We start from the raw sequence: 11,571 nt of genomic DNA on the forward strand, positions 1-11,571 counted from the left end.
TGTGTAGTAACCTAATGAAAAGATTTCAGCTAGTTAAACTCTTTGGAAATGTTCTAACTGCTTTTGAATGGGAAGGACATCTTTTTTAGTTTTGTCAGTGGACACAATTTTGAATTGAGACCGATTTTCATTGGCAGCTCTTAATTTTTACACAGTTTTCGGCAACAACCTTCTCCTAGAGGGAATTTTCAAACAAACATTTGGCATCAGTGGGATATATTTTTTTTTTTAGCAAACTGTCTGTTTTTCATAGAACACTCTTTGAGTTCCAGAAGATTCAAGCTGTCTTAGACTCTGAGAACCTCAGGGCATTACCCATTGCCAGGATTGGTATAAATATAAATCTGATGTGGGCTTTGATCCTGGAATCCTGAAAGCTAGCATGCCTGACTAAGACTGAACAGTTTCTGCTAGTATAAATTCAGGAATATATTAGTGGCATGTCCTACTTTGTGACAACTTCTCTAAAATCAAACCAAACACATGGCTCCTCCTGGGAGCTATGAATTTTAAATCCTAGATACTTATTTATTAAGATTTACCTCTAATATAACTTTATATTAATATCACTCTGCCTCATATATATTTTGATTGTTATCCACAGAAAATCAGTTTACCTTTATCAACAGGACTGATTGACCTGAAAAACAGAACTGATTCGTAGGTGCAGTATGCTTCAGAATAGAAAAGTAGTTCTGAGACTTGTTTTATTTTGTTGTATTTATGTTTTATTTCAGGTTTTAGTATTTTGGCATTTAGAAGACTGCCAATACACCTAGAAAAAATACTCTGAGATAAAAGCCTGGCTAGAAATGCATTTCACAAAAGTTCCAAAATATCTGCCTTTGTTTATTTTGGGGAATGGTAGAACTGTTACTTTAACATGTGTTTGTAGCTTCCCTTCCAGACCCGCACACCTCTTTACTTCAGCACACATGTATCTCCTATCTTCAGTCTCTGTAAAGGAAACAAAATGGCATTAATGTTACCAACGCCAGAATGCTCACATTGGGCCCTTGCATTCCTGCCAGTAAATAAATCTTGGGTAAGGACTGAAATCTCTAGTTATTGTCACACTTGCTTATTGTTCTTGTTTGCTAGCTGCCGGAATGCAACACACCAGAGACAGATTGGCTTTCAATAAAAGGGGATTTATTTAGTTAACATATAGTTCTTCAGAGGAAAGGCAGCTAACTTTCAATTGAAGTTCTTTCTTACGTGGGAAGGCACAGGGCGATCTCTGCTGGCCTTCTCTCCAGGCCTCTGGGTTCCAACAACTTTCCCCGGGGTGATTCCTTTCTGCATCTGCAAAGGCCTGGGCTGAGCTGCGAGTGCTGAGATGAGGTATGCTGAGCTGTTTGGGCTGTGGTACATTGAGCTCTCTCATTTATTCACCAGCCAATTAAATCAAACATCATTCATTGCAGCAGACTCACCTCCTAGCCAACTGCAGATGTATTCAGCAACAGATGAGGTTCACATGCTATTGGCTCACGTCCACAGCAGCAGAACTAGGCACCTTCACCTAGCCAAGTTGACACCTGAACCTAACTACCACAGTTATGAAATGCTAATATTTAAAATACAAAATCATTTGGCATTACCAAAACCCTCCTTGAACCTTGGGAGGCAAAGCAATGGATTCTTAGGACGTAGTCATTCCCGATAATGGTATGGCTAACATTCATACTGAACTAATAGTGTTCATATTCAAAAACATTTATATTGCCTTTTACCTTGAACTTTCTCATGCTTGTTCATTGATCTTACCAACAGTCCTTAGAGACAGATATCATTTTACAGATCCAGAAAGTGAGGCTCAGAATTAATCACATGCCCAATGTCAAGTAATTAATGCATGGTAAGAGTTGGATCTTGGATGTTCATCTTCTGACCCCTAATTACATGTTCTTCCCATTGTATGATGCTGAATACTATTGATAACATAAAAATCTTACTGTCAGAAAAAAAAAATCTCATTGTCCAGTCTTGGAACTTCTACCAGTGATTAATATGTATTCAATAAATATATAATAGATGCTTTGTATGGGTAGACTATTACAGTTTATCAAGATGAATAAGACCATTCTCTATTTGTTTTGTATGCTGTATGGTGGGGTCACATTTCATTATCTTTCCATGTGAGTATCCTGTCATTGCAGCACCATTTGTTGAATTTTTGTTTGTTTTTTGTTTGTTTTGCTTCTTTGTTTTGGGGGGAAGTGCATGGGCTGGGAATCAAACCTGGGACTCCTGCATGGCAGGCAAGAATTCTACCATTGAAATAACCTTGCGCCCCCTAGGTTTTGTTTTGTAGCTAGTTTTTTTGTTTTGTTTTTTGTTTGTGCTAGTATTATAATGTTAGTAATCATCATTGGTAGGTGGTAATATTGGGGATAGATGAGGGAAGGAAGAAGCAAGACTAGGAAAAGGAAAGCTAACTTTAGTCAACACACTAAGACCACAATATGTGCAGATCTTCTGCCCAAAGAAGAAATGATGAATCATACAGAGGGTCCACTGATCATTTGCCTTAGCAACATCACTTTTTATTCTCCTCTGATATTAAAAAAAAAATTTGTAGTAAAAAATTAATCATCAATGATGTTATTCTCAAATCTCATAGGAAGGCTTTCTGCAAATCCTACAACTAAACTCCTGCTTAATCCACTCTATAGTACTATAAATCGGCCAAGGTAGCTTTGGCATCTAAAGTTGTAAGCTTCATATATGGATGACCCATGTTCCTGAGGGAATCTTACTGTTTGAGTAATGGGGGCTGATAATGAATCTCCCTGATTCGAATTAGTTTTACCCATGAACTTTGAATATGACACACAGCAATGCAGTGGCTCTCCTTGATGGCAAAGGATATACTGATGACTTAGGTGTTCCTCTGGTGCATCTGTCCCCTGGAGATCTTTATTGGATACTATTAGGAAGTGAAGAGGTAGAAAAAAATCGGACAAAGGACATTGCCTTACTGGAGATTTTCCAATGCAAAACCTTTCCTCCAAATACTTGATACCTGATCAGGCCTTGGCCCCTGTCAGTATGTGTAGATGTAGATACGTGATTTTCAAACACTGGGAGAGTCAAATCTGGAGCCAAAATTCTGGCTGTATTTCTCTCCCATTGGCCAAGTTTTGTAAATAGAAGCTAGAATAGGAGTTGTGGTTTGAGTGTAGAACCACCAGATGGCACTATGTAGGGAATGAGAGGAGAGATTTTATATCCTTGGGATGGAAGATGGATGCTAGATAGCTTATAAATGACTTTCTTAAACATCTGAGCTCAATGATCAAGGAAAAAAAGAGCAAAAGAACTGCTTGCTTCTGATGGTGAATATAGCCTCTGTAGGTTTGGAAGTGCTGTGATTTGATGATATTTCCGTCACTACCAAAAACCCATTTATAAACTGTATTTGTGGGTGAGATTGAAATCTAATTACACAATTATGGGGTAAAGCAGGACAAGGGGCAAGAAGATCTTAAAGGTAAAATATTAAGTTGGAGAGGACCGGGGAAAAAGCATCAAGATCCTTTTTTCACAAGTTCTGTGAACAAGAAGAAATGGAAGATAAGTTGATGTATAGAAGTAAATTGGGTGTTTCCACTAAAAACTAATCGATTTATCTGAGAAGAAACACTTCTTCATAATGTAGGTAAGCAAGACCATATGAAATTGCTGATATTCAACCATCTTTGACCTATAAAATAGAAGTCATAAGGTTCAATTTAATGAAACTAAAAGCTGTTAGAAACAAGGTCAATTTGAAAAATATATATATTTTTTTAAAGCACACTAACCCTTGGCTTATTAATAAGCTGCTAGAAAAACAAGAATACAGTATGAAAAAAAATAATACGAAACTTTTAAAAAGAAACACATTGTTCAACTCCCTTATGCTCAAATACCTATGGATTTTTAATCCAAAATACTCTCCATATATATATATATATATATATATAGTCATGGTTAGGGACAGGTGTCAACTTGGCCAAGTTGTGGTACCTGTTCATCTGATTGGGCAAGCGCTGGCCTGTCTGTTGCAATGAGGACATTTCATAGGATTAGGTCATGATCACATCAGTTACATCCACAGCTGATTCCATTTGTAATCAGCCAAAGGGGAGTGTCTTCTGCAATTAGTGATGCTAAATCCAATCATGGGAAGCCTTTTAAGGAGGACTCAGAGGAGACAGGTTCCATTCCTGCTTTGGCTGGTGAGCCTCTCCTGTGGAGTTCATCCAGGCCATCCACCGGAGTCGTCGGCTTCGCAGCCTGCCCTGTGGATTTTGGACTCTGCGTTCCTATGGTCACGTGAGACACTTTCATAAATTCTATATTTGCAAGTGTTCCCTGCTGATTCTGTTTCTCTAGAGAACCCTAACTAATACATCTTGGTACCAGGAGTGGTTCTTAAGGAACAGAATCTTAAAAATGGATTTTTATGAATGGCTTTCTACTCTGACTGGACTCAGAGACACTAAGGACTCTGATTCCCATAATCAGAATGACACTCCCAATCCATGGACTGAGTTGGCAAAGGAGATAGTCAAAATATCATCATTCGATTCTCTTAATGCTTCGCTTGTACGAAGCCAGACTCTGGGGGATAATGTTTTTGACACCTTTACAGAGTTTTGTAGAAATAAGAGTTATAGAGATGTTGGTTGGTTGTTGTTAGATACACTGTCTACATTAAAGGGTGAAAGGGATGGGCTTAAGGCTTCAAACGAGAAGCTTAAGCGCCGTCTGAAAGATGTAGAGGTTTCTATGAGTATCCTGAAGGAAAATCTTATTTCCTGTAGCCATAGACTTGAGATCTCTGAAAATCAGACTCAGAATCTTATTGTTAGAGTAGCAACTTTACAATGTAAACTGAAATCTCAGTCTTGCATGGTGTCTGCTATTAAAGTGAGGGCATTGATTGGAAAGGAGTGGGACCCTGAAAAATGGGATGGTGACATATGGATTGATAATGATGTTGGGGGTGAGGTTGAAACCCTAGACCATGCTGAGCCTTCTTTAGATAACCCTGTAATAGTCTGCCCTGAGGACATAGCTGCCCCACCTCCAGCCTGCCTTGCGGAATTGGCCACCCAACCTCCTCCTGAAGGGATTAGCCCTAGAGTTATTAATCCTGTTTCACCAGATGAAACTGCAAATGAAAGCCCTGAAGCAAATGGCTTGGAAGATATTTCTAATTCTTTTCATGACCCACCCCCACCACCCCTCATTTCTTCTAGACCTATAACTAGACTAAAGTCCCAACAGGCCCCTAAAGGTGAGGTACAAAGTATCACACATGAGGAGGTACATTATACTCCAAAAGAACTGTGTGAGTTTTCCAATTTATATAGACAGAAATCAGGGGAATATGTGTGGCAATGGATTTTAAGAGGGTGGGATAATGGTGGGAGGAATATAAGGCTGGATCAGGCTGAATTTATTGATATGGGCCCACTAAGCAGAGATTCTGCATTCAATGTTATAGCTCAAGGAGTTAGAAAAGGTGTTAACAGTTTGTTTGGGTGGTTGGTTGAAACATGGATCAAAAGGTGGCCAACATTACCTGAGGTTGAAATGCCAGAACTGCCCTGGTATAATGTAGATGAGGGGATCCAGAGGCTTAGAGAGATTAGGATGTTAGAGTGGATTTATCATGCAAAGCCTGCTCTTACACCCCAGGAATGTCCAGAAGATGCACCTTTTACCAGAACAGTGAGAAATAAGTTTGTGAGACTAGCACCATCATCCCTGAAGAGCTCTGTGGTTGCACTTCTCTGTAGGTCAGATATTACTGTAGGAACTGCTGTCACTGAGCTGGAATCTTTAAACACAATGGGATGACAGGATCCCGAGTTGGCAGAAGCCAGGTGGCAGCACTTAATCACCAAAGACAGGGTAGACGTGGGTATTATAATAGACAACAAACTCAAAGGAGGCATCAAAATTATATGACACGCAGAGATTTGTGGCATTGGCTAGTAAATCATGGGGTGCCTAGAAATATAATAGAAGGGCAGTCTACTAAATTCTTGTTGGAGCTGTATAAACAAAAGAGTTGTAGGTCAAGGGAACAGAAGTCTAACCTGAATTACAAAAACACAGAGTCACGGCCCCTTAATCAATTTCCAGACTTGAAACAGTTCACAGACCCTGAGCCCCTTGAATGAAGGGGAGGCCAGGTCCCTATGGGGGAGAAACCTGTTACACTGCCACAAATTTATACTGTTAACCTTCCTCTAAGTCTTCCCCAAGGAGACCGACGGCCTTTTACCAGGGTAACTGTGCATTGGGGAAAAGGAAATGATCAGATATTTCGGGGATTATTAGACACTGGTTCAGAAGTGACATTAATTCCAGGGGGCCCAAAACGTCACTCTGGACCACCAGTCAGAGTGGGGGCCTATGGAGGCCAGGTGATCAATGGAGTTTTAGCTCAGGTCCATCTCACAGTGGGTCCAGTGGGCCCCCAGACCCATCCTGTTGTTATTTCCCCAGTTCCAGAATGTATAATTGGCATAGACATACTGAGCAACTGGCAGAATCCCCACGTTGGTTCTCTAACTCGTGCAGTGAGGGCTATTATGGTGGGAAAGGCCAAGTGGAAGCCACTAGAACTGCCCCTACCAAGCAAAATAGTAAATCAAAAGCAATACTGTATTCCTGGAGGGATTGCAGAAATTACTGCCACTCTTAAGGACTTGAAAGATGCAGGGGTGGTGATTCCCACCACATCCCTGTTCAACTCTCCTATTTGGCCTGTGCAGAAAGCAGATGGGTCTTGGAGAATGACAGTGGATTATCATAAACTCAACCAGGTGGTAACTCCAATTGCAGCTGCTGTTCCAGATGTAGTATCATTGCTTGAACAAATCAATACATCCCCTGGTACCTGGTATGCAGCTATTGATCTGGCAAATGCTTTTTTCTCAATAGCTATTAGTAAGGACCACCAGAAACAGTTTGCTTTCAGCTGGCAAGGTCAGCAATATACTTTCACTGTCCTACCTCAGGGGTATATCAATTCTCCAGCCCTATGTCATAATCTTGTTCGCAGAGACCTTGATCGTTTCTGCCTCCCACAAGACATCACACTGGTCCATTATATTGATGATATCATGTTGATTGGACCTAGTGAGCAAGAAGTAGCAACTACTCTAGATTTACTGGTAAGGCATTTGCGTGTCAGAGGATGGGAGATAAATCCAACAAAAATACAGGGGCCTTCCACCTCAGTAAAATTTCTAGGTGTCCAGTGGTGTGGGGCATGTCGAGATATCCCTTCTAAGGTGAAGGATAAATTGCTGCATCTGGCCCCTCCCACAACCAAAAAAGAGGTACAACGCCCAGTTGGTCTTTTTGGATTTTGGTGACAACATATTCCTCATTTGGGTGTGCTACTCTGGCCCATTTATCGAGTGACCAGAAAAGCTGCTAATTTTGAGTGGGGACCTGAACAAGAGGAGGCTCTGCGACAGGTCCAGGCTGCTGCGCAAGCTGCTCTGCCACTTGGGCCATATGATCCAGCAGATCCAATGGTGCTGGAAGTGTCAGTGGCAAATAGAGATGCTGTCTGGAGCCTTTGGCAGGCCCCTATAGGAGAATCACAATGCAGACCCTTAGGATTTTGGAGCAAAGCCTTACCATCTGCTGCAGATAACTACTCTCCTTTTGAGAAACAGCTTTTGGCCTGCTACTGGGCCTTAGTAGAGACTGAACGCTTAACCATGGGCCACCAAGTTACCATGAGACCTGAGTTGCCTATCATGAGTTGGGTGTTGTCTGACCCACCAAGCCATAAAGTTGGGCGTGCACAGCAGCACTCTATTCTAAGGTGGAAATGGTATATACGAGATAGAGCCAGAGCAGGTCCTGAAGGCACAAGTAAGTTACATGAAGAAGTGGCCCAAATGCCCACGGTTTCCACTCCTGCTGCCACATTACCTTCTCTTTCCCAGACCAGAGCTATGGCCTCTTGGGGAGTTCCTTACAGTGAATTGACTGAGGAAGAGAAAACTCGGGCCTGATTTACAGATGGTTCAGCACGATATGCAGGTACCACCCGAAAGTGGACAGCTGCAGCATTACAACCCCTTTCTGGGGTGTCCTTGAAGGACAGTGGTGAGGGGAAATCCTCCCAGTGGGCAGAACTTCGAGCAGTGCACCTGGTTGTTCATTTTACTTGGAAGGAAAACTGGCCAGAGGTGCATTTGTATACTGACTCATGGGCTGTTGCTAATGGTTTGGCTGGATGGTCAGGGACTTGGAAAGACCATAATTGGAAAATTGGTGACAAAGAGGTCTGGAGAAGAAGTATGTGGATAGACCTTTCTGAGTGGGCCAAAAACTTGAAGATATTTGTGTCCCATGTGAATGCGCACCAGAGGGTGACTTCAGCAGAGGAAGATTTTAATAATCAAGTGGATAAGATGACCCATTCTATGGATACCAGTCAGCCTCTTTCCCCAGCAACTCCTGTTATTGCCCAATGGGCTCATGAACAAAGTGGCCATGGTGGTAGGGATGGAGGTTATGCATGGGCTCAGCAACATGGACTTCCACTTACCAAGGCTGACCTGGCTACAGCCACTGCTGAGTGCCCAATCTGCCAGCAGCAGAGACCCACACTCAGCTCCCGATATGGCACCATTCCCCGAGGTGACCAGCCAGCTACATGGTGGCAGGTTGATTACATTGGACCACTCCCTTCATGGAAGGGGCAGCGATTTGTTCTAACTGGAATAGACACATACTCTGGATATGGGTTTGCTTTCCCTGCACGCAATGCTTCTGCCAAAACTACTATCTGTGGGCTTACAGAATGCCTTATCCATCGTCATGGTATTCCACATAGCATTGCTTCGGATCAAGGAACACACTTCACAGCAAATGAAGTGTGGGAATGGGCACATGCTCATGGAATTCTCTGGTCTTACCATGTTCCCCATCATCCAGAAGCAGCTGGATTGATAGAACGGTGGAATGGCCTTTTGAAAACTCAATTACGGTGCCAACTAGGTGGCAAAAACTTGAAAGGCTGGGGTGATGTTCTCCAGGAAGCTGTGTATGCTCTGAATCAGCGTCCGCTGTATGGTGCTGTTTCTCCCATAGCCAGGATCCATGGGTCCAGGAACCAAGGGGTGGAAATGGGTGTGGTGCCACTCACTATTACTCCTAGTGATCCACTAGGAAAATTTTTGCTTCCTGTCCCTGCTACCCTGAGTTCTGCTGGTCTACAGGTTTTAGTTCCAAAATGGGGTGTGCTTTCTCCAGGAGAAACAACAGTGATACCACTGAACTGGAAGTTAAGATTGCCACCTGGTCACTTTGGGCTACTTATGCCTCTGGATCAACACACCAAGAAGGGGATTACATTATTGTCTGGGGTAATTGATCCTGACTATCAGAAGGAAGTAGGACTGCAACTACATAATGGAGGTAAAGAAGAGTTTTCTTGGAATATAGGAGATCCCCTGGGGTGTCTATTAGTACTACCATGCCCTGTGATTAAAATCAATGGAAAACTGCAACAACACAATCCAGGCAGGACCACTAATGGCTCTGAGACTTCAGGAATGAAGGTTTGGGTCACCCCACCAGGCAAAGAACCACGGCCAGCTGAAGTGCTTGCTGAGGGGAAAGGGAACATGGAATGGTTAGTGGAAGAAGGTAGTGATAAATATGAAATTCGACCACGTGATCAGTTACAGAAACGAGGACTGTAATGCTGTTTTGTTCATGTTATACTATTTAAGTTGTAAGATATCAAGTTTAAGAATGAATGTTGCCCAAGGATTTGCACCCTATTCTGGAGAGATTTAATGTGTTTCCAGTTGTATGCGGGACGGTTGAGTATTGTCAGGTAAAAGAAAAAATGTGTGCTTATTTGTTTTCATTTGGAGATTGAGTATGGTCTAAGGTGAGATATATATATATATATATATATATATATATATATATATATAGGTGCCAAGTTGACAAGGGGTGGACTGTCATGGTTAGGGACAGGTGTCAACTTGGCCAAGTTGTGATACCTGTTCATCTGATTGGGCAAGCGCTGGCCTGTCTGTTGCAATGAGGACATTTCATAGGATTAGGTCATGATCACATCAGCTACATCCACAGCTGATTCCATTTGTAATCAGCCAAAGGGGAGTGTCTTCTGCAATTAGTGATGCTAAATCTAATCATGGTAAGCCTTTTAAGGAGGGCTCAGAGGAGACAGGTTCCATTCCTGCTTTGGCTGGTGAGCCTCTCCTGCAGAGTTCATCCAGACCCTCCATCGGAGTCGTCGGCTTCACAGCCTGCCCTGTGGATTTTGGACCCTGCGTTCTTACGGTTACCTGAGACACTTTCATAAATTTTATATTTGCAAGTGTTCCCTGTTGGTTCTGTTTCTCTAGAGAACCCTAACTAATACATATATATATATATATATATATACATACCCAGGGACAATTTGAAAAACCAGCAAGTTTGGAGAGACAGAGAAGTCTTATTAAGCAGTCATTTTCTAGAAGCCCAGAGAAATTTAATACCAACCAGTGTTTTCCATATTTGAGAAGGTTCAGGAGAAAACTAAAGGTAGTAAAAATCAAGAAGGATCTCATACTGGTGACATTTGCTCTATCTTCCTGCACCAATAATAAAAACCCTCCCAACTATCGAGTCTGACCTACAGTGTACCCTTGACCCACCGCCCCACAGCACAGTAGCCAATGGATGTCTGTGGGAAAACAAATGTTTGGAGCCTGGCTGGGCCCACCTCACCTTGCCTCACCAAGAGGCACACATGGGCTGTGAATTCAGTGTCTGAGTAAAGCAATGGCCTATCATTCCTGCCAGCACTCATCCACAACATCGAGGCCACTTAAGATCAGTTTTCTATGTTTGCTAACATCTTAAAAGGCCATAGAAGATAATTAAAAAAATATTTCTTTGGTTGTAAACACAAGAGGAAGTTAGGCTTGGCATTTGAATGGAAAATTGAATAAAAATACAACTATTTTACCTCTTAAATTTAAGAATAATCTGATGGGTTGAAGGCAAAATAGTATCTGGAAATAGTGAGAAAATACTGGAAACATACCAATTCCTTAGCATAGTTTTGATACTAGGTTAAGCACTTCACAGTTTACAATGTCCTTTCGTATACAGCCAACCTCATAGTGGTATGACATTTTTCTGATTTTACAGAATAAGAACCTGATGTTTATTACTAGAGGTTGAGTGACTTGTCCAGGGTCAAAAATATTAAGCGAAAGAACCAATTTTTTTTTTTTTTTTTACTTTTTAACTTTTTATTTTTAAATAATTTCAAATTCACAGGAAGGTTGCAAAAGTAATACAAACCCCCTACCCCCATACTACTAACAGCCCCTTCCAACATGAAAAAGTTAGAACTGCCATAGCCCAAATACCCCTAAAGAACGGGAGAAAGATCAAAGGTGATGGTGGCGTTGTACAGAGAAGATAGGGTTTAACAAATGAATATGATTGCTCAATCATCAAATTGATATTTCTTTTATTCTCCAGTATCTTGGAGCAGCTAGAAGTAAA

The 11,571-nt window shown here is 41.7% G+C and overlaps 1 long non-coding RNA gene across 1 annotated transcript in view; it reads right to left on the reverse strand.

Annotated features, from left to right (window-relative positions):
* Positions 1-720: 720 nt before the first annotated feature.
* The window catches only part of LOC143649459 (uncharacterized), a 66,946-nt gene continuing 56,095 nt past the window's right edge, over positions 721-11,571 (reverse strand). Inside the window, exon 3 of the long non-coding RNA XR_013159007.1 lies at positions 721-957. This is a non-coding gene — a long non-coding RNA (uncharacterized LOC143649459). The remainder of the gene's footprint in view (positions 958-11,571) is intronic.

This window comes from Tamandua tetradactyla, chromosome 11, assembly GCF_023851605.1.
Source record: "Tamandua tetradactyla isolate mTamTet1 chromosome 11, mTamTet1.pri, whole genome shotgun sequence".
NCBI classification, from domain to species: Eukaryota; Metazoa; Chordata; class Mammalia; order Pilosa; family Myrmecophagidae; genus Tamandua; species Tamandua tetradactyla.